This window comes from Triticum dicoccoides, chromosome 5B (genome assembly GCF_002162155.2).
Source record: "Triticum dicoccoides isolate Atlit2015 ecotype Zavitan chromosome 5B, WEW_v2.0, whole genome shotgun sequence".
In the NCBI taxonomy this organism is placed as follows: domain Eukaryota; kingdom Viridiplantae; phylum Streptophyta; class Magnoliopsida; order Poales; family Poaceae; genus Triticum; species Triticum dicoccoides.
In genome coordinates this window covers 376,526,912-376,549,320 of record NC_041389.1, presented here as the reverse complement: position 1 = coordinate 376,549,320, position 22,409 = coordinate 376,526,912, and positions in this window count along the sequence as shown.

Here is a 22,409-nt window from a genome sequence, read left to right as displayed (position 1 = left end):
TCGATGTCAGCCTGTTAACGACCCAGGAGGTAAGAGGGCCGACCATTAACTTTTGGCCTAGGAACGCCCCATTAACTTAATGGGCCCACTAAAGTTCGTACATGTCTTTAGGCCAAATTAGATAATTTGAGCCCATTACGACGAGCAATTATGCACAGGACCAAAACCGATCAAGCAAAGGTATGGCATACAGGGAATAATGTTGGACATGCAGCATATATTACAAGAAATTACATCCACTGGGCAATCAAAGATTGATGCGAGTGCAAATAAATGAGCAGAACCTAACCATCTACAACGTCACAATCTGCAACCTCAGCACAGATGACGCCCATAAGCATGTGGGCAAGTTCTTGCTGCTTTGCTACACTGTCTCTGAAAACATTGATCAGTTGTTGTGTCGCACGACTCTGCACCTCTGATTTATCCACCATTTCCATCATTGCTTCAGCCATTAATTGGTTCACAAACATACATTTATTCCGTTGCATTCGAGATAGAGGATACTGAACAGATTCAAATGGCGATTATGATAGGCTTGTATTATTGATAGTGGAGAGTGTCTCGACCACTACATCATAACATAAATTAGGAGGGGAACCAAACAGATTAATCATGAGTTATTGCCATATTACCTGGCCTAGATTTATTGGAAAGAAACAATGGGGTTGCCTTACTGTTTTCAGAGTTTGTCTTCTTATCTTCAGCAGCCTGGACAAAATTAACACACAAGCACTGCTATCATTGGCCAAGTAAGATAATAGGAAAGCAACATTGACACAACGAACGTTTGGGCAACTAGCCTACACCAAATTGACACAATATGGCACAGCTATCATCAGCCAGGTAAGGTAATACAAAAGCAACATTGACACAATGAATGAATGGGCAACCAGAAAAGCACTACAATTCAGTAATGTGCGTGATATGAGATAGTACACTCATGCAGCTCAGTATGCAAAACTACCAGGCAGTTTTCCTTACAAAAATCAACATTGGCGCCTTTAACATTTGCTACAACTAATTTTAGATCAGATAAAGGTTAGATACATGCTAATGTAAAAATATAGTGATATACAATAGGTACTTACATCAGCATTGGAGCACAGAGAATTCCCGCAAGATATTTTCCTCGAATACGATCCCAATGGAGGAAGTCTTCTATCATTTAACCTTATTTTCTAAAAGAGAGATGGGTAAGAAACATGTAGAAAATATAATCAGAATGCTATAAAATTTCATGATGCAAGGATACGCACACGCTTCTTAGAATGGAGTTGACATTCTTTTGCTAGACTGGAGCGCACTAGTTCTTTGGCCACTAGAATCTGCTTATTATCAGTGGGAGTTGGGTTTCGCTAGACTGGAGTGGACTAGTTCTTTGGCCACTGGAATCTGCTTATTATCAGTGGGAGTTGGGTTTCTCTGTGCTGGAGCAGTATCTATGAAAAATGGAGTTGGGTTATTATCTCCTGGCATTTGGATCTTTTGCAAAGACCTGGTTTGTAACCCTTCAGATTCTAACATAGTCGTCTTCCCCTTGCATGCCTTATATAGAAGAATGGTGCTTCAGTTATAAAACATGCTACAACAGAGATGGAATAGGTACTGAAGAATAGAAAGGCATGACATATTGACATGTATTCCCTCCATCCGGAAATAAATGGATGGATCTTGGCATATTTCAGTTCTAGATACATCCAGTTTATCCATTTCCGCGACATGTAATCCAGACGGAGGGAGTATGATGTAAGAGCTAGGGATACGACAGGACAAGACAGTAAAAAAACACTGAAAACCCACTGCAGAACCAAAGTATTCAAACCCAATGATATGAGATAATACACTCATGCAGCTCCGGATGCAGAACTACCAGGTAGTTTTCCTTCAAAAAATCAACATTGTGGCCTTTAATCATACATTTTGCTACAACTAAATTTAGATCAGATAAAGGTTGGATTCACGCCGACTAACAAAATACATGCTGATGTAAAAATATAGTGATATACAACAGGTACTTACATCTTCATTGGAGCACAGAGAATTCCTGCAAGAATCTTTCCTCGCATACGATACCAGTGCACAAATTCTTCTATCTATTAAGCTTATTTTCTAAAAGAGAGATGGGTAAGAAACATGTAGAAAATATGATCAGCATTCTATAAAATTTCATGATGCAAGGATACGCACACGCTTCTTAGAATGGAGTTGACATATTTTTGCTGGACTGGAGCGGACTAGTTCTTTGGCCACTGGAATCTGCTTAGTATCAGTAGTGTTGGGGAACGTAGTAATTTCAAAAAAAATCCTACGCACACGCAAGATCATGGTGATGCATAGCAACGAGAGGGGAGAGTATGTCCATGTACCCTCGTAGACCGAAAGAGGAAGCGTTAGCAGAACGTGGTTGATGTAGTCGTACGTCTTCACGGCCCGACCGATCAAGCACCGAAAGCACGGCACCTCCGAGTTCTTGCACACATTCAGCTCGATGACGTCCCTCGAACTCCGATCCAGCCGAGTGTCGAGGGAGAGTTCCGTCAGCACGACGGCGTGGTGACGATCATGATGTTCTACCGACGCAGGGCTTCGCCTAAGCACCACTACAATATTATCGAGGTGGATTATGGTGGATGGGGCACCGCACATGGCTAAGAGATCAATGATCAATTGTTGTCTCTAGAGGTGCCCCCTGCCCCCGTATATAAAGGAGCAAGGGGGAGAGGGCGGCCGGCCAGGAGGGGGTGCGCCAAAGGGGAGTCCTACTCCCACCAGGAGTAGGACTCCCTCCTTTCCTTGTCCAAGTAGGAGAGGGGGAAGGAAGGGAGAGAGGGGAGGAAGGAAAGGGGGGTGCCCCCCTCCTTGTCCAATTCGGACTAGAGGGAAGGGGGCGTGCGGCCTGCCCTGGCCGCCCCTCCTCTTCTCCACTTTGGGCCCAAGTGGCCCATTAACCCCCGGGGGGTTCGGGTAACCCCTCGGTACTCCGGTATATATCCGATAACCCCCGAAACTATTCCGGTGTCCGAATATAGTCATCCAATATACCAATCTTCATGTCTCAACCATTTCGAGACTCCTCGTTATGTCTGTGATCACTTCCGGGACTCCTAACTACCTTCGGTACATCAAAACATACAAACTCATAATATAACTGTCATCTAACTTTAAGCGTGCGGACCCTACGGGTTCGAGAACAATGTAGACATGACCGAAACACGTTTCCGGTCAATAACCAATAGCGGAACCTGGATGCTCATATTGGCTCCCACATATTCTACGAAGATCTTTATCTGTCAAACCGCATAACAACATACATTGTTCCCTTTGTCATTGGTATGTTACTTGCCCGAGATTTGATCGTCGATATCTCAATACCTAGTTCAATCTCATTACCAGCAAGTCTCTTTACTCGTTATGCAATGTATCATCTCGTAACTAACTCATTAGTCACATTGCTTGCAAGGCTTATAGTGATGTGCATTACCGAGAGGGCCCAGAGATACCTCTCTGACAATCGGAGTGACAAATCCTAATCTCGAAATACGCCAACCCAACAAGTACCTTCGGAGACACCTGTAGAGCACCTTTATAATCACCCAGTTATGTTGTGACGTTTGGTAGCACACAAAGTGTTCCTCCGGTAAATGGGAGTTGCACAATGTCATAGTCACAGGAACATGTATAAGTCATGAAGAAAGCAGTAGAAACATACTAAACAATCAAGTGCTAAGCTAACGGAATGGGTCAAGTCAATCACATCATTCTCTCAATGATGTGATCCCGTTAATCAAATAACAACTCTTTTGTCCATGGCTAGGAAACATAACCATCTTTGATAAATGAGCTAGTCAAGTAGAGGCATACTAGTGACACTCAGTTTTGTCTATGTATTCACACATGTACTATGTTTCCGGTTAATACAATTCTAGCATGAATAATAAACATTTATCATGATATAAGGAAATAAATAATAACTTTATTATTGCCTCTAGGGCATATTTCCTTCAGTCTCCCACTTGCACTAGAGTCAATAATCTAGTTCACATCACCATGTGATTTAACACCAATATTCACATCTGTATGTGATTAATACCCATAGTTCACATCATCATGTGATCAACACCCAAAGGGTTTACTAGAGTCAATAATCTAGTTCACATCGCTATGTGATTAACACCCAAAGAGTACTAAGGTATGATCATGTTTTGCTCGTGAGATAAGTTTGGTCAATGGGTCTGTCACATTCAGAGCCATATGTATTTTGCAAATATTCTATGTCTACAATGCTCTGCATGGAGCTACTCTAGCTAATTGCTCCCACTTTCAATATGTATCCAGATTGAGACTTAGAGTCATCTGGATCAGTGTCAAAAACTTGCATCGACGTAACCATTTACGATGAACCTCTTGTCACCTCCATAATTGAGAAACATATCCTTATTCCACTAAGGATAATTTTGACCAATGTCTAGTGATCTATTCCTAGATCACTACTGTACTCCCTTCCCAAACCAGGGCAGGGTATACAATAGGTCTGGTCCATAGTATGGCATACTTTTATAGAACCTATGACTGATGCATAGGGAATGACTTTCATTCTCTTTCTATTTTCTATCATGGTCGGGATTTGAGTCTTACTCAATTTCACACCTTTGCATCACAGGCAAGAACTTTTTATTTGACTGTTCCATTTTGAACTACTTCAAAATCTTGTCAAGGTATGTACTCATTGAAAAATCTTATCAAGCGTCTTGATCTATCTCAATAGATCTTGATGCTCAATATGTAAGTAGCTTTGCTGAGGTCTTGCTTTGAAAAACTCTTATTCAAATACTCCTTTATGCTTTCCAGAAAATTCTACATTATTTCTGATCAACAATATGTCATTCACATATACTTATCAGAAAGGCTGTAGTGCTCCCACTCACTTTCTTGTAAATACAGGCCTTTCAAAAAGTCTGTATAAAACCATATGCTTTGATCAATTCATCAAAGCATATCCAACTCCGAGATGCTTGCACCAGTCCATTGATGGATCGCTAGAGCTTGCACATTTTGTTAGCACCTTTAGGATTGACAAAAACCTCTTAGTTGTATCATATACAACACTTCTTTAAGAAATATCCATTTAAGGAATGCAGTTTTTGACATCCATTTGCCAGATTTCATAAAATGTGGCAATTGCTAACATGATTCGAACAGACTTGAGCATTGTTATGAGTGAGAAAATCTCATCGTATTCAACATCTTGAACTTGTCGAAAACCTTTCGCAACAAGTCGAGCTTTGTAGATAGTAACACTACTATCAGTGTCCGTCTTCCTCTTGAAGATCCATTTATCTAATATGGCTTACTGGGCAAGTCCACCAAAGTCCACACTTTGTTCTCATACATGGATCCCATCTTAGATTTCGTGGCCTCAAGCCATTTCATGGAATCTGGGCTCATCATCGCTTCCTCATAGTTCGTAGGTTCATCATGGTTTAGTAACATGACTTCCAGAACAGGATTACCGTACCACTCTGGTGCAGATCTTACTCCAGAAGACCTACGAGGTTTTGTAGTAACTAGATCTGAAGTTTCATGATCATCATCATTAGCTTCCTCACTAATTGGTGTAGGAATCACTGGAACTGATTTCTGTGACGAACTACTTTCCAATTCGGGAGAAGGTACAATTACCTCATCAAGTTCTACTTTCCTCCCACTCACTTCTTTCGAGAGAAACTCCTTCTCTAGAAAGGATCCATCTTAGCAACGAATATCTTGCCTTCGGATCTGTGATAGAAGGTGTACCCAACAGTTTCCTTTGAGTATTCTATGAAGACGCATGTCGGTGTCAAAACCGGCGGATCTCAGGTAGGGGGTCCCGAACTGTGCGTCTAGGCGGATGGTAACAGGAGGCAAGGGACACGATGTTTTTTACCCAGGTTCAGCCCTCTCGGTGGAGGTAAAATGCTACTCCTGCTTGACTAATATTGATGGTATGGGTATTACAAGAGTTGATCTACCACGAGATCAGAGAGGCTAAACCCTAGAAGCTAGCCTATGGTATGATTGTTATTCGTCCTATGGACTAAAACTCTCCGGTTTATATAGACACCGGAGAGGGCTAGGGTTACCACAGAGTCGGTTACAATGGGAGGAGATCTTCATATCGTATCGCCAAGCTTGCCTTCCACGCCAAGGAAAGTCCCATCCGGACACGGGACGGGGTCTTCAATCTTGTATCTTCATATTCCGGGAGTCCGGCCAAAGGTCATAGTCCGGCCATCCGGACACCCCCTAATCCAGGACTCCCTAAGTAGCCCCTGAACCAGGCTTCAATGACGACGAGTCCGGCGCGCAAGTTGTCTTCGGCATTGCAAGGAGGGTTCCTCCTCCGAATACTTCATAGAAGATGTTGAACACCAGGATAGTGTCCGGCTCTGCAAAATAAGTTCCACATGCCACCATAGACAGATTAACATTTGCACCAATCTAATCTGCTGACGTATTCCGTAGCGTGACCTCACGCCACGGCTAGGCTTTTATTCATTTTTCTGTTCCACCTCAGCGCGTTTAGCGAGGCGGTTTCCTTGGCACGTCTTGTCAAAGCAGAGATTGTGTCCCCTTATTCCGGGATTCTCATCAATACGGGCGTGGGTAACCCAACCGCGCCATTAACCGTGGCGGTTGGGAGATATGCGAGTTTTATTATGCCGGTGGGGGCTCGTAGTTTTGGCCGCCCATATAAGGGGATAAGAATCCGCCCTTTCCATTCACGCCTTCTTCCTCCTTTGCCTATTCGTCCCTGCGCACTCGAGCTCCAACGCCCAAGCCCATACTTCCCACCTCAACCTACTCCAATCATGTCCAGAGCGGGAGGTAGATGGATGGCCTCCTCCGTCACGGAGGGGCAAATCAAAAAATTGAGGACGCCCGGATACTTGTCTCACGACATCGCGCACCGGCTTCCAGATGCAGGGAAACTCATCCCCACCCCCAGGCCCCATGAGAGGGTTATTTTTATTCCCCATTTCCTCCGCAGACTGGGTTTTCCTCTTCATCCGTTCGTCCGAGGGCTCATGTTCTACTATGGCCTGGACTTCCACGATCTGGCCCTGAACTTTATCCTCAACATCTCAGCGTTCATCATCGTGTGTGAGGCTTTCCTCTGCATCCAGCCCCACTTCGGCTTATGGTTGAAGACTTTTAATGTCAAGTCGAAAGTGGTGAGCGGCTGCCAAGCGGAGTGCGGAGGTGCCATGGTGGGCTGGATGGCCAACGTCCTATGGCTCGAAGGCTCCTTCGTGGAGACAATAAAAGGATGGCAATCGGGGTGGTTCTACATCACCGAGCCACGCGACCCCAAATGGGAAGCGGCCCCCGAATTCTGGTCTGGCTTTCCCACACGGCTCACCTCCTGGAAAGAGACGGGCTTAACGTGGGGATATTCGGAAGAGCTGACCGGACTCCAAACCTGCGTCAAAAAGCTGGTCAGCAAGAACCTCAAGCTCGTCAACGTAGTCCAAGTCATGCTTATCCGCCGGGTCCTCCCATGCCAACAACGGGCCTTCAAATTGTGGGAGTTCGATCCGCCACATCACCAAGCCTTGAGCGGGCTCTTCGATAATATGTACGAACACGCCTGGAAGGTGCTGTTTAAGGGCGTCGAGGCCCCCGCATCCGCTACCGAAGATCACGGATTCAGCTCGCGGCGTCGGGCCAACGAGGTAAGTTATTCTACCCTTTATGGGACTCTCTTTTTTCATAGTCTGACTCTATGCGGGATCTAAACTCCCCTACCTTTGACAGGACTAGCTGAAGAAGTCCGGACAGGTTAGTTGTCCGGCTCCCTTACCAGAAGATCCAGCGGACGCCCGATTGACGGGGATGCTGGTTCCGGCACCTCACATGGTGCCGGAGAAGAAGGCCAAGAATAAGGCCACAGGGACTCGAAAGAGCTCCCGGCACCTGGTGGTGTCGGATTCATCGCCCAACAACCCCGACGCACCCTCCGCCTCGGAAGACGAGGAGGAGGAAGAAGAAGAAGAAGCCACTCCCTGTCGAACAGGGGGAGGAAAGAAAAGGAAGGCCGCCCCAACTGGGGAGGCCGGAGGGTCCAAGAAGGGGAAAACCCTTCCGCCGGACTACGCCTCCGATGCCGAAGATGGCGGGGAGGAATGACCATCCAGGGTCAAGCCCCTGGCAAAATCGTAAGTGTCCGATTACCCGAATGACTCATGGCACTCCTCTATTATTCGGTAATGTCTAACGCCGAATTTTAATCATGCAGTCCGCCCAGAGCTCAGCTTGGCGATTCATCGAGTGGCTCCCTGAATTCATCGGACGTGAACAGTGCTTCACTTCCGATGGCCTCCTCCCCTCTCCCTGCGGATGACGCCGAGGTGGGGTCCCGAAGGGGACCGAACCAGGAGGATGTGGTCCTGGAGGCGCCTCAAGGCGACCTCCCGGATTCCAGGCCCAAAGGGGGTAAAGCCTCAGAGGGGTCTAAGTCCGGCCCCGGGCCGGACAATGCTCCGGAACCACCAACGGTTCCAGAGTCCGACAGGCGGCACCTTCATAAGAAGGTCAAGCCTACGCTGCCGGCGACCTCCGTCCATCCGGAGGCGCCGGACAATTTGCTGGAGGCGCTTAACGGCGCCTCCATCGACGAGGAATACCGCACTGTTATGAGTGCGGTGATTCAAAAGGTTCAGTCCGCCAAGAGCGGGCTGATAGAAGCCTGTACAAGTCTGTTAACAGGCTTTGAGGGATGTGTTCAAAACATATAAAAATGTTACTACATAGACAGTAGCCCCTGATGCTCGGTTCGGTGTTCGGAAAGAAAAGCCGAGCTGAGGATCTAAAAAGATGTACGCAGGAGTCTAATAAAAATATGTCGATATGGGAATGCAGGCTGCGCTGCTGACCTCTGCCGCACTGACTGCAGAGGTCAATGCATTGAAGGGAAGCCTCGAGCGGTCTGAGAACGAGCTCCGCCATGCCAAGAAGCAGCTCGAGGACAAGGAGGGTGACGGTGTCCTAGACTAGGGGGTACTCAACGCGTCGTCTCCCGATCAGTTGGATTGGGCCGAGGACCCCCATGGCCGTATACTCATGGGCCAGTCCGGACAGCTGCCGCATACAAGGAAGAATCAACAAGACTTGGCGATCAAGACAAGGACTCCTTCCCCACCGGCGTATTCGGCTAGGACTCTTGTTATCCTAGGCCTCTGGTGCATTATATAAACCGGGGCCAGGCTAGTCGATAGACATATACAACAACAATCATACCATATGCTAGCTTTTAGGGTTTAGCCTCTACGATCTCGTGGTAGATCTACTCTTGTACTACCCATATCATCAATATTAATCAAGAAGGACGTAGGGTTTTACCTCCATCGAGAGGGCCCGAACCTGGGTAAAACATCATGTCCCTTGCCTCCTGTTACCATTGATCCTAACACGCACTGCTTGGGACCCCCTACCCGAGATCCGCCGGTTTTGACACCGACATTGGTGCTTTCATTGAGAGTTCCGCTGTGTGATCGGCGAAAGGATCAATGGCTCGACTGCAGGTCAACTGCGACATCGGCTTCTTCGTCACCAGCTCGACTGGTCACCTTGGCTTGACCGAGGACTTCGTCCTACCTCCGATCGTCATGTTCGGATGAAGGCCTTCATCAACACCAACTCCGATCTCTATCAAGATCATGGAGGAGTCATCCATGGAGCTCGGGGGCTCAACGTCAACATTGCCCTCAGGCGACTGTGCTGTTTTTCTGGACAACAAACTTGTATCCGCCGCCACCGCCTCCTCGAGTGTCGCCTAAATGATTATTTCGATGGAATTATGCGGAATTAAGTCTACAACAACCCTGCAAAAATTTCGTCGAGTTCCGATGGAGGAATCTCCGGCAATCTCCGATATACCGGAGCCCTGTTGAATCTGGACGAGAATCCGGACGAGTTCAGGGCGTGGTATCCAGCGTCTAGCTCGGATGTCCTTTGGAGGATCCAACCGTTGATTTTCTGCGGAATTCCCTTATCTACCACCTGCCAAAAATTCAGCTCGATCCGACCGTCCAAACTCCGGAAAACTTCCGATTAGTGCATCACTTTTTGGATCTGTTTTCTGTGCGAAAACGAAGCCGACCCGAGTTCGTCTTTTTTATGAACGGGGTTTCGGACATCCTTTTTGAAGGAAGTTTTGTATGGGGTATTGTGTTTTGTTCCCGAACACATCGCACTAACTTTAAGATCTTTTGAACATGATCTTCAACATCATGCTGGTGTCAAACCAGTCCGGCAATATTGCTCCACGGCTGCCGACCTGCGCTAGACACGTCGTCACTTTGTTGAGCCAAGTTCAACTTCTTTGGATCATCATCTTGGAAAGCCAAACAAGAGTCCGGCATCGCGAAGGATAAATCATCACCAACATCGCCGCCCCACGGATTACACGGAGCGGGCATACAGGAATCGCCGCACGGTCGTTTCATCAAGCCGGCGTCGACCACGTCACGACCTGCATCGGCAGGGCCGCACTATTGCTTCTTCAAGCTGGTGTCCATCACGCCGACCTACTTCGACATCTCGGCTGGACCGGGGGCTTCGCCATCTCTTCATCAACCTACTCCGGACACTTCGACGTCACTAGCCGACCAGGCATGGGTGCGCGGATCGAGTCCCAATTTTGGGAATCACCTTCCTTCGGATTGCTACAACAAATAAACCAGGTGCTATTAATCCTAGTATTTCTTTTTGCTTGTTTGGGTGAAATTTTTCCCAAGGAATTATTACTCTGGTTAGTCCAGCATATGTACACAGTTCTATCAAATGGTGGCCGCATTATCGACGGTCGCATGATGGTTCGGTCAGTTTCCGTACACAGTTCGGCGAACGTCGCATCCGGAACTCGGACCGACCTATGAATCCAGGCTTTGCCACGCCTTTATTGCATTACGCCGACGACCTGCATCGACATCGACTTCGGCGCCAGGCCATATTTCTTTTACTACTCACTTTGCATAAATTATTTATTATGCAACATTTTTTTTAATTCCTATTATTACTATTATCCCCGGTATGCACTATTTTTTGTGCACAGGAAAATGATCCAGCCGGACTATATCCTTTGACGTCACCTCGACTGGACGGGGGGCTTCGTCAACACTTCATTACCCCATGCCGGGGACTTCGGCATCACTCTACCGTCCTGCATTGACCGTGCTATGTCACCACTTCGGAGTGTCGAGCTCCTTGCTCCACCACCTCGGGACCGGCTTGGGGGATGGAACCTTGTCCTGCATCAAGCTCGGACCGCGTCGTCAATACCGAACACATTAACCAGCTAAGTTGCCTTCATGCTCAAAGTTTTAAATTTCTAACTTGTGTTCGGTTTGACCAAGAATTATACTTGTTTGTAAAAAAGTTGCTTGTAAAAATTTTCCTTGTCGAAACTTTGTTCGCACACACTTGACGCGCTACCCGCGCTCATTATACCTGGGGGCTTCTTTAACAGAAGCTTATTAATATGGGCTTTATGCCCAACACATGTGTCACACTTCTGCATGTACCTTTTATTCACCATTATATGCATCGATATGACTTAAATTTTGGCCAAGCTGGGTTGCCTGGCTCCTGTGCTTACCCCTACGTTCCCGATTGTTCGGCTAGGTGGTAAAGGGAGCACCTCTGCGATTGTTACTGCCGGGTCAGCCGGATGTGTACCTCAGACAGGGTGAAGCCGAAAGCTAGCGTTCTTAAGGGAATACTCGGTCGGTGAACTAAAAGATGATTTCTTACCTATTTATTTACCTGCCCCCAGATGTTTTTCTGCTCTTTTCGCAGTCCGGACATGCTCTTTAGGGCATGCCTCCCAGGGAAAGGAACCCCTAACGAAACTATTCTCCCTGGAAGATGTTTCTTACTAACCATGTAATATAACATAACTAGTTGGGCACTTGTCTGATAAAGCACTAATGACCCCTACGCCTGGTCTCCACGCATGCCCCAGTTTTCATAACCGCGAGGGTATTCGGACACACTCCGGACTATTGGGTCTAGAGGTTGAAGCGAAAAGGTCCGCTACGACAAACGATCTACAATCCGGCTAGAAGGCATTCTACATGTCACCTTACATTTTATAGTCAACTTTTACCCAAGTCGCTTGGGGGCTCTTATGTTTATTTGAGCCGTTTCATACTAAGTGTTTTTCTTCTTAGTCGTTGCAAAGTTAAAGCACGGCAGAAGCACTTTTTTTCTAAAGTCCAATTTTCGGATTGGAACCGAACACTTGATCTTGTTCGGACGTCATGTTTTTACTGACATTTTTTGGTTTTCTAAGCTTTTGGCACTTTTAACTATTTGTGTGTTTTCAGCACAAGTCTCACAGTGCAACGCCGGACACCTTTACAGATTCGGCAAAAACATTCTCGGATATTGCTATATATGCATCAGCTTCGAATTGTGTCTTCGGTCAATAGTTGGGTTGCCCGGCTCCCGCGCTTGCCTCCTACGTTCCGCTTTGTTCGACTAGGTGTGCAAAGGGAGAACCACTGCGATTGTGCTTCCAGCTCGCATGGTCAAGCACCTCAGTGGAGAAAGCCGAAAACTGACTGTCACAATAGGTGTAAACTGGTCAGCGATCCGATGACTATATTAAATGACGGGCCGTTCATAACATTGGCCGAAGTGTTTTCGGCTTGACCTCGACTGTCGCCGGACACTACCGGGGGCTATTAACTAGCCTCCCGAACTAAATCCTCGATCTTTTGCTCTTACATTGGAGCTGAGGTTTCATGATCATGCTTAGCATGACAACCCAAAGAAAGGAACCGATAGCGGGACTATTTTCTTTGGAAGACATTTCTTCTGTTAAACAGAAATATAACATATCTCTCTACGTACCTTTGTTTAGAAAGCCGTATGACCAGATTGCCTTGTTTGACGTAAATCTTTGCCCTCATAAAGGCTTTATAAAGTAGGACAAACACTCCTCGGCTATCGGCCGAGGAGGTTGAAGCCCATGGCCGGTCAACAAAGTTTTGTACAATGCGGATCCGAGCATTAATGACATAAAGTACTTGGATACATTGAGTCATTACACATAATTTGTGATTTTACTATGGATATTGATCCTTAATTCGGCCACCCGTGCCCGCATTAAGGCTCGGGGGCTACTGGGCTTCGGGCTTATTATTTACAAATATTAAAGGGGCACATTGATCCCCTGATCTGGTGTTGCCACCCGACCAGTGTCTCGGGGGCTACTGCATTGCTTGTTCTATGCAGAAAATCTTAAGTGCAATACAGTTTTCGAGGAGATTTTGATCCTCAGGTTGGTCGGCAGCACCCAACCTGAGTCTCGAGGACTGAGCACGCCGCTTTTTGTGTCCCGAAGTATTCTGCCGAGCTAGGACTTGATCCTTAGACCGATTTTGCAAATCAACTGAGTCTTAGCGGCTACGGGGATCAGCGGTCTTATGTCATCCTTCAGGTGCATCTCGGGTTTTAGACCGATACATACCTTGAGGGCTACTGGCTATATATCTCGTCAGAGAATAAATTACATCAATAAAAAACATTGACCAAAAATCAGCCCATGACCGAGGTGCTTAACCACCTCGGAAGCAGTTCGACATATAGCTCGGATGCAAGTGGCTGGCTCCTTAGAGGGCATTTCCGGCATTAAGCTCGGTTAAACTCCTTCAAACTTCTTTGAACCAAGGTGATTTATGACACCTCGGATAAAGTCCGGCGTTGGAGCTCGGATACATAGTCCGGCGTTGGAGCTCGGATATAGTCCAGCGTTGGAGCTCGGATACATAGTCCGGCGTTAGAGCTGGGAAGCAGTCCGGCATTGGTTCTCGGCTGCAAAAGATACCTCGAATGCAGTCTGGCGTTGGAGCTCGGACGCAAGAGGACGTTGCCACCCGGGAACAACTTCAAACCCGAGGCATGGCATAAAAATAACAAGGCATTGATGAAGGCCGTAAACTTAAAGGGGCTCCTCGGATACCCAACGCGTAAACTCGTCGAATGCATTTCGGCGATCCTCAAGATAGAAGATGAGAAGATTTGTTGAACCAATTTTCAAGACCGGCAACCGAAGATGAAGAACAGTTCGGAAGAATCGAGGAGCGTCCCTAACTTGAAGACCGGTTTAGGGGGCTACTGACGGTGTCCTAGACTAGGGGGTACTCATTGTGTCGTCTCCCGATCAGTTGGATTGGGCCGAGGACCCCCATGGCCGTATACTCATGGGCCAGTCCGGACAGCTGCCGCATACAAGGAAGAATCAACAAGACTTGGCGATCAAGACAAGGACTCCTCCCCCACCGGCGTATTCGGCTAGGACTCTTGTTATCCTAGGCCTCTGGTGCATTATATAAACTGGGGCCAGGCTAGTCGATAGACATATACAACAACAATCATACCATAGGCTAGCTTTTAGGGTTTAGCCTCTACGATCTCGTGGTAGATCTACTCTTGTACTACCCATATCATCAATATTAATCAAGCAGGACGTAGGGTTTTACCTCCATCGAGAGGGCCCGAACCTGGGTAAAACATCGTGTCCCTTGCCTCCTGTTACCATTGATCCTAAGACGCGCTGCTTGGGTCCCCCTACCCGAGATCCGCCGGTTTTGACACCGACAGAGGGTATGTAATACCGCATTTAAATGTATATAGAAATACTTGGTTGCAAATAATGACAGGACCAACTTAAATGTTGCAGGGGCCACGGCCGAGGTGGCGACCCTGAAGGAGGCGGTCTCCAAGGCCGAAAACAGTGCGGCCCTGGAGCGGGCCGAGCGAGAGAAGCAGGAGGCGCGGGTGGCGGAGGTGCGGCAAGAGCTCCAGGCTCTCGTGGAAAAACACGAGAGTTTGGAGCGTGACTCGAAGACTCGAGAGTCCGAGCTCGCCTTGGCTCTTGAGAGTGCCAAAAATGCTAAAGCCGAAGCCCAGAAGGCCCTCCAGGAGATCGAGGCGATGAAGAAAATAGCGGCAGGTAAGGCATTGTTTATGCAAAGCAAGAATATAAAAGTTAATTATCTGCTACTTACCCGAATCCGGAGCTCTCCAGGAGCGTTCGCCGATCTGCCCCGTAGTGTGTCTGATGCCGCCGCATACTACCGAGCCGAAGAGGGGAGCTCGACGGAAAAAGTGTTCTGGTCTCAGTATGCTGAGGCCGAACATCCGGTGCCCCTGAGCGACCAGCTGAAGCAGCCGGTCGAGCTCCACAAGGTGGCCGAACAGGCCATGAAGGGCCTCATAGCTCGGCTGTGGCCCGGAGAAGCCAGGAGCTACTTCGGTCTGGTGTGGCGGCTGGTGGACGCGTGTCCATGGATTGAGGTCATTAAGCGCTCCGTCTGCATCGAAGGTGCCCGTCGGGCCCTTGCCCATGCTGAAGTGCACTGGGGCAAGTTGGATGCTGAGAAGCTTTTGACGGACGCGCCACCGTCGGCAAGGAGTATCGCACACCCGAGATGTATTATAAGGGTGTCTTGAAGGGTGCTCGCCGTATAGCGGACAAATGCTCCAAAGATGTAATTTTTCAATAGGCTCGCATCTGTTATCCTGTACGCTGAAAACTTTGTTCATATGCGTTAAGCAACGCTTGTAAATTTAAAATATTACCTTCTGTGCGGCCCTTTATCAAATCTGAGAGACGCAAGTCGTCGGCATCGACCCCCATGCCACGAGTGCTGGGGTGTTCGGGATAAACCTGAGCGCTCCTGTTCCCATTCTTGGGTCCATCTAGGGAGGCGCTCAGCACAACGAACCAGGCCGTCGGACTTATAATGCTTTATCACTCTCACTTAGCCATAGAATTCTATAATTTTAAATTTCGGCAAAGCCCCTAGTATTCGGAAGACCGAGTTCGGGGTGCTATCCACGCCTAGGCCGGATAAGTCCGGTTCCTCGCTCTAAGCGGCATAAGTCTTTAAGGACTCAAAAAACCTCGCGAACAGCGACCGGTCTCTCGCACTATCATGACAGTCAGTTTTAGCTTTCTCTACTGAGGTGTTAACCCAGCTCAACTGGGGCACAATCGCAGTAGTTCTCCCAGCGCTACCTTAGCCAACAATGCGGAACGTAAGGTACCAAAACATGGGATCCGGGAAAACCCAACTATTGACCAAAGACATGATTCGGAGCCGATGCATATAGTGCTATAAGTTCGGGGTACCGCACTCATGAGAGTGTTCGGTCTTCTCACACCATGTTATGGGGTGCTTAAGCCCCTGGTGTATTGGTCGTACCAAAGTGTATGGATGCATAATGTCATGACTGAACATATATATAAAAAAGGAATACAATAATAGATAGAAGCTATGTATTGTTTATTATTAAGGGGCTGCTATGAAAGCAGAATGATACAAATAGTGCGATAAGCAAGAGATGGGATTATTTGACATGTCCCCCTCCAAGGGCAAGCTGCGGGTTTTGTAAGTAAAAACAGGTATTTAACTCGTTATAGAGGCCACCTGGACATTCGACGCGGCTTGTCCTCACCCTGGCTGTTGCATCGTGTGTTCGGCGAGTGTATTGCCGGACAGGCCTTCTGAGTAGTTGGGTCCTGAAAGTATATATATATATATATATAAAAGGAAAACGGCCAAATAGGGAGCCCCTAACTGCGGTTGAGCCGCATTCTGGGCGTGCCGTAGTTGTGCCCCTCCCCTTATGCCCATGGTATTTTCAAAGCGTAATTATGTACACGTGGTACCGATAGCACCATCTGACGAGGGCTGGGGTTGGGGCCGCACTGCTATGCTTGCTCGGATCGTGCCGGTTGGCTCTGTTGTAGGTTGCTTCGAGCGCGCTTGATGTTGTCCGGACGTTTGATACCCGGATTGGAGAGCTGCCTTGACAGGCTGCTCTGTACTTCCGCCGCCAGGGTTGCTGTGTGCTCCTCTGTTCGGAGAGAGCGTTCGGTGTTTCCATTGACCGTGATGACTCCGCGAGGGCCTGTCATCTTGAGCTTGAGATAAGCATAGTGTGGCACCGCATTGAACTTTGCAAATGCGGTTCGTCCGAGCAGGGCGTGATAGCCACTGTGGAATGGGACTATATCGAAGATTAACTCCTCGCTTCAGAAATTATCCGGGGATCCGAAGACCACTTCGAGTGTAACTGAGCCTGTACAGCTGGCTTCTACACCCGGTATGACACCTTTAGAGGTTGTCTTTGTGGTTTGATCCTTGAGGGATCTATACCCATTTTTCGCACTGTATCCTGATAAAGTAGGTTTAGGCTGATGCCGCCGTCCATGAGGACTCTGGTGAGGTGAAATCCGTCAATGATTGGGTCTAGGAGCAATGCGGCGAATCCGCCGTGACGGATGCTAGTGGGGTGGTCCCTTCGATCAAACGTGATCGGGCAGGAGGACCATGGGTTGAACTTTGGGGCGACTGGCTCCAACGCATAGACGTCCTTGAGAGCACGCTTCCGCTCCCTCTTGGGGATATGGGTTGCGTATATCATGTTCACCGTCCGCACTTGCAGGGGGAATCCCTTCTGTCCTCTGTTGTTCGGCGGCCGGGGCTCCTCCTCGTCATCGCTACGCAGCCCCTTGTCTCTGGTTTCAGCACTTAACTTGCCTGCCTGCTTGAACACCCAACAATCCCTGTTGGTGTGATTGGCTGGTTGTTCGGGGGTGCCGTGTATCTGGCATGAGCGGTCGAGTATCCGGTCTAAGTTGGATGGGCCCGGAGGGTTTCTTTTGAATGGCTTCTTCCGCTGACCGGGTTTAGAGCCTCTGAATCCGACTCTTGTGCTTGTTGCGACGTGACCTGCCATTGTTGTCCTTGGTATCCGAATTACCAGGGCTCTTGGTTATGTTATTGCTACGAGCTAGCCAGCTGTCTTCGCCCGCGCAGAAGTGGGTCATGAGTGTCGTGAGGGCTGCCATAGATTTCGGCTTTTCCTGTCCTAGGTGCCGGGCAAGCCATTCGTCTCGGATGTTGTGCCTGAAGGCTGCAAGGGCCTCGGCGTCCGGACAGTCGACTATTTAATTTTTCTTGGTTAGGAACCGTGTCCAGAATTGTCTGGCCGATTCTTATGGCTGCTGGATTATGTGGCTTAGGTCATTGCCGTCTGGTGGTCGCACATAAGTGCCCTGGAAGTTGTCAAGGAATGCGGATTCTAGGTCCTCCCAGCAACTAATTGACTCTACTGGCAGGCTGTTAAGCCAATGTCGCGCTGGTCCTTTAAGCTTGAGCGGGAGGTATTTGATGGCGTGTAGATCATCACCGCGGGCCATGTGGATATGAAGGAGATAATCCTCAATCCATACCGCGGGATCATTTGTGCTGTCGTATGATTCAATGTTTACGGGCTTAAAACCCTCGGGGATTTGATGATCCATTACTTCGTCTGTGAAGCATAGTGGGTGTGTGGCGCCCCTGTACTGGGCTATATCGCGGCGCAGCTCGGATGAGCTTGGTCTTTTATATTCGGCCTGGTCGTATTTATCATATCTGGTGTGACGGTTATCATCACATGATGCGGGGCGCCCATGCGATCCGTAGATCGATCTTGCTTGCCTTGCCTTGTTCTCCAATATGTCTGGCAGGTCTGTTGCGTCTCCCCGTACTCTGGCATGTTTTGAGCGGTGCCGGGGTGCGGCTTGGGTTGAGGGCCTGAAGGCCTCTCTGTCACGGCCACGAGGTGGCCGATCAGGTGCATCGTACGCTGGTGACGTAGGTTTAGTTGCTTCCTCCTCAAGTTGGCGTAGCAGCCTGCGCTTTGGGTAGCTCTTGGAGGGGCGCTCGAGTTTATACTCTTCGGCCGCCAGGACTTTGGTCCATCTGTTGGCTAGCAAGTCTTGGTCAGCTCTAAGCTGCTGCTATTTTTTCTTGAGGCTGTGTGCCGTGGCCGTAAGCCTGCGTTTGAAACGCTCTTGTTCGACGGGATCCTCTGGCACGACGAATTCGTCGTCGTCGAGGCTTGCCTCGTCTTCGGAGGGAGGCATATAGTTGTCGTCCTCAACCTCTCTATCGGCCGCTCTCTCATGAGGGTTGGCTCTTTCGTCCTCCTGCACTGAATCCTGCTGGAGGGGGTTATCTTCGGCACTGTCCGGCGTGTTGTTATCTCCGGTGTCGGATTCGCCGTTCTTGCTTTGGCGGGATTTAGAGCGGCGCCGCTGACGTTGGCGCTTGGGTTGCTTCTTGGAGGGGTCATCCTCCGTTTTTTCCTCGCCATCCCCTGCTTTGGGGGTGTCCACCATGTATATGTCATATGACGAGGTGGCTTTCCAGTTCCCTATAGGTGCTGGTTCTTGGTCGTCTCCTTCATCGGTGTCCATATTGTCGATGTCTTCGGAGTCAAAGTCGAGCATGTCGGTTAAATCATCGACAGTGGCTACAAAGTGGGTGGTGGGTGGGTTTCGAATTTCTTCGTCGTCCGTATCCCAACCCTGCTGACCATAGTCCAGCCAGGGCTCTCCTGACAAAGAGAGAGACTTTAGGGAGTTCAGGATATCGCCAAAGGGCGAGTGCTGAAAGACGTCCGCGGCGGTGAACTCCATGATCAGAGCCCAATCGGGTTCGATCGGAAGGGGTGCAGAAGATTCGGAGTCTGGAACGGAGTCCGACACCTTGGAGTCACGGGCCTTACAAAGGACTAGGCTAGCATTCAGCTCTATCGCCGTAGAGATTGCGGCTCCTAGGGCGGCGTCCAACCGTCCGTCCCTGGTTAGCGCAGTCGGCTCCGAGCTAATGGTCGGAGCGGACTCCTGAGCGGCACTCTGGGCGCTGTCCGGCGGCAGAGCTAGATCATGCCCCTCGAGACAGTGCGGCGCGCTCAGCCGTGGCTCGAATCCGTCGAAGATCAAGTCCCCGCGAATGTCGGCCGTGTAGTTTAAGCTTCCAAACCTGACCTGATTGCCAGGGGCGTAGCTTTCGATCTGCTCCAGATGGCCAAGCGAGTTGGCCCGTAGTGGGAAGCCGCCGAATACGAAGATCTGTCCGGGGAGAAAAGTCTCACCCTGGACCGCGTCGTGGTTGATGATCGAAGAAGCCATCGCGCCTAAAGGTGACGACACAGAGGAACTCTCAATGAAAGCACCAATGTCGGTGTCAAAACCGGCGGATCTCGGGTAGGGGGTCCTGAACAGTGCGTCTAGGCGGATGGTAACTGGAGACAAGGGACACGATGTTTTTACCCAGGTTCGGGCTCTCTCGGTGGAGGTAAAACCCTACTCCTGCTTGATTAATATTGATGGTATGGGTATTACAAGAGTTGATCTACCACGAGATCAGAGAGGCTAAACCCTAGAAGCTAGCCTATGGTATGATTGTTGTTCGTCCTATGGACTAAAACTCTCTGGTTTATATAGACACCGGAGAGGGCTAGGGTTACACAGAGTCGGTTACAATGGGAGGAGATCTTCATATCGTATCGCCAAGCTTGCCTTCCACGCCAAGGAAAGTCCCATCCGGACACGGGACGGAGTATTCAATCTTGTATCTTCATAGTCCGGGAGTCCGGCCAAAGGTCATAGTCCGGCCATCCGGACACCCCCTAATCCAGGACTCCCTTAACGCACTTCTCCGATTTAGGTTCGAGCTTATCAGGTTGAAACTTTTTCACATAAGCATCGCAACCCCAAACTTTAAGAAATGACAACTTTGGTTTCTTGCCAAACCACAGTTCATAAGCCGTTGTCTCAAAGGATTTCGTTGGTGCCCTATTTAAAGTGAATGCAACTGTCTCTAATATATAACACCAAAACGATAGTGGTAAACCGATAAGAGACATCATAGGTCGCACAATATCCAATAAAGTGCGGTTACGATGTTCGGACACACCATAACGTTGTGGTGTTCCAGGTGCTTTGAACTGTGAAACTATTCCACATTGTTTTATATGAAGGCCAAACTCGTAACTCAAATATTCTCCTTCACGATCAGATCGTAGAAACTTTATTTTCTTGTTACGATGATTCTCCACTTCACTCTGAAATTCTTTGAACTTTTCAAATGTTTCATACTTGTGCTTCATTAAGCAGATATACTCATATCTGCTCAAATCATCTTGTGAAGGTCAGAAAACAATGATACCCGCCACGAGCATCAATACTCATTGGACCGCATACATCAGTATGTATTATTTCCAATAGGTCACTAGCTCGTTCCATTGTTCTGTAGAACAGAGTTTTAGTCATCTTGCCCATAAGGCACGGTTCGCAAGCATCAAATGATTCATAATCAAATGATTCAAAAAATCCATCTTTATGGAGTTTCTTCATGCGCATTACACCAATATGACCCAAACGGCAGTGCCACAAATATGTTGCACTATCATTATCAACTTTGCATCTTTTGGCATCAATATTATGAATATGTGTATCACCATGATCAAGATTCAATAAACAATCAACATTGGGTGTATGACCATAGAAGGTTTTATTCATGTAAACAGAAAAACAATTTATTCTCTGTCTTAGATGAATAATCGTATCACAATAAACATGATCTAATCATATTTATGCTCAACGCAAACATCAAATAACATTTATTTAGGTTCAACACTAATCTCGAAAATATAGGGAGTGTACGATGATGATCATATCAATCTTGGAACCACTTCCAACATACATCATCACTTCACCCTCAACTAGTCTCTGTTTATTTTGTAACTCCTGTTTCGAGTTACTAATTTTTAGCAACCGAACAAGTATCAAATACTCAGGGGCTACTATAAACACTAGTAAAGTACACATCAATAACTTATATATCAAATATACCCTTGTTCACTTTGCCATCCTTCTTATCCACCAAATATTCAGGGCATTTCCGCTTCCAGTGACTGATTCCTTTGCAATAGAAGCACTTAGTTTCAGGCTTTGGTCCAGCTTTGGGCTTCTTCACGGGAGTGACAACTTGCTTGCCATTCTACTTTAAGTTCCCTTTCTTTTCCTTTGCCTTTTTCTTGAAACTAGTGGTCTTGTCAATCATCAACACTTGATGCTCTTTCTTGATTTCTACCTTCATCAATTTCAGCATCACGAAGAGCTCGGGAATCGTTTTCATCATCCCTTGCATATTGTAGTTCATCACGAAGTTTCAGTAACTTGGTGATGGTGACTAGAGAACTCTGTCAATCACTATCTTATCTGGAAGATTAACTCCCACTTGATTCAAGAGATTATAGTACTCAGACAATCTAGGCACTTGCTCACTAGTTGAGAAATTCTCCTCCATCTTTTAGGCGAAGTATTTGTCAGAGGTCTCATACCTCTTGACACGGGCATGAGTCTGAAATATCAATTTCATCTCATGGAACATCTCATATGTTTCGTGGCGTTTTAAAACTTTTTTGCAGTCCCGGTTCTAAGACACAAAGCATGGTGCACAAAACTATAAAGTAGTCATCATATTGAGCTAGCCAAACGTTCATAACGTCTGCAT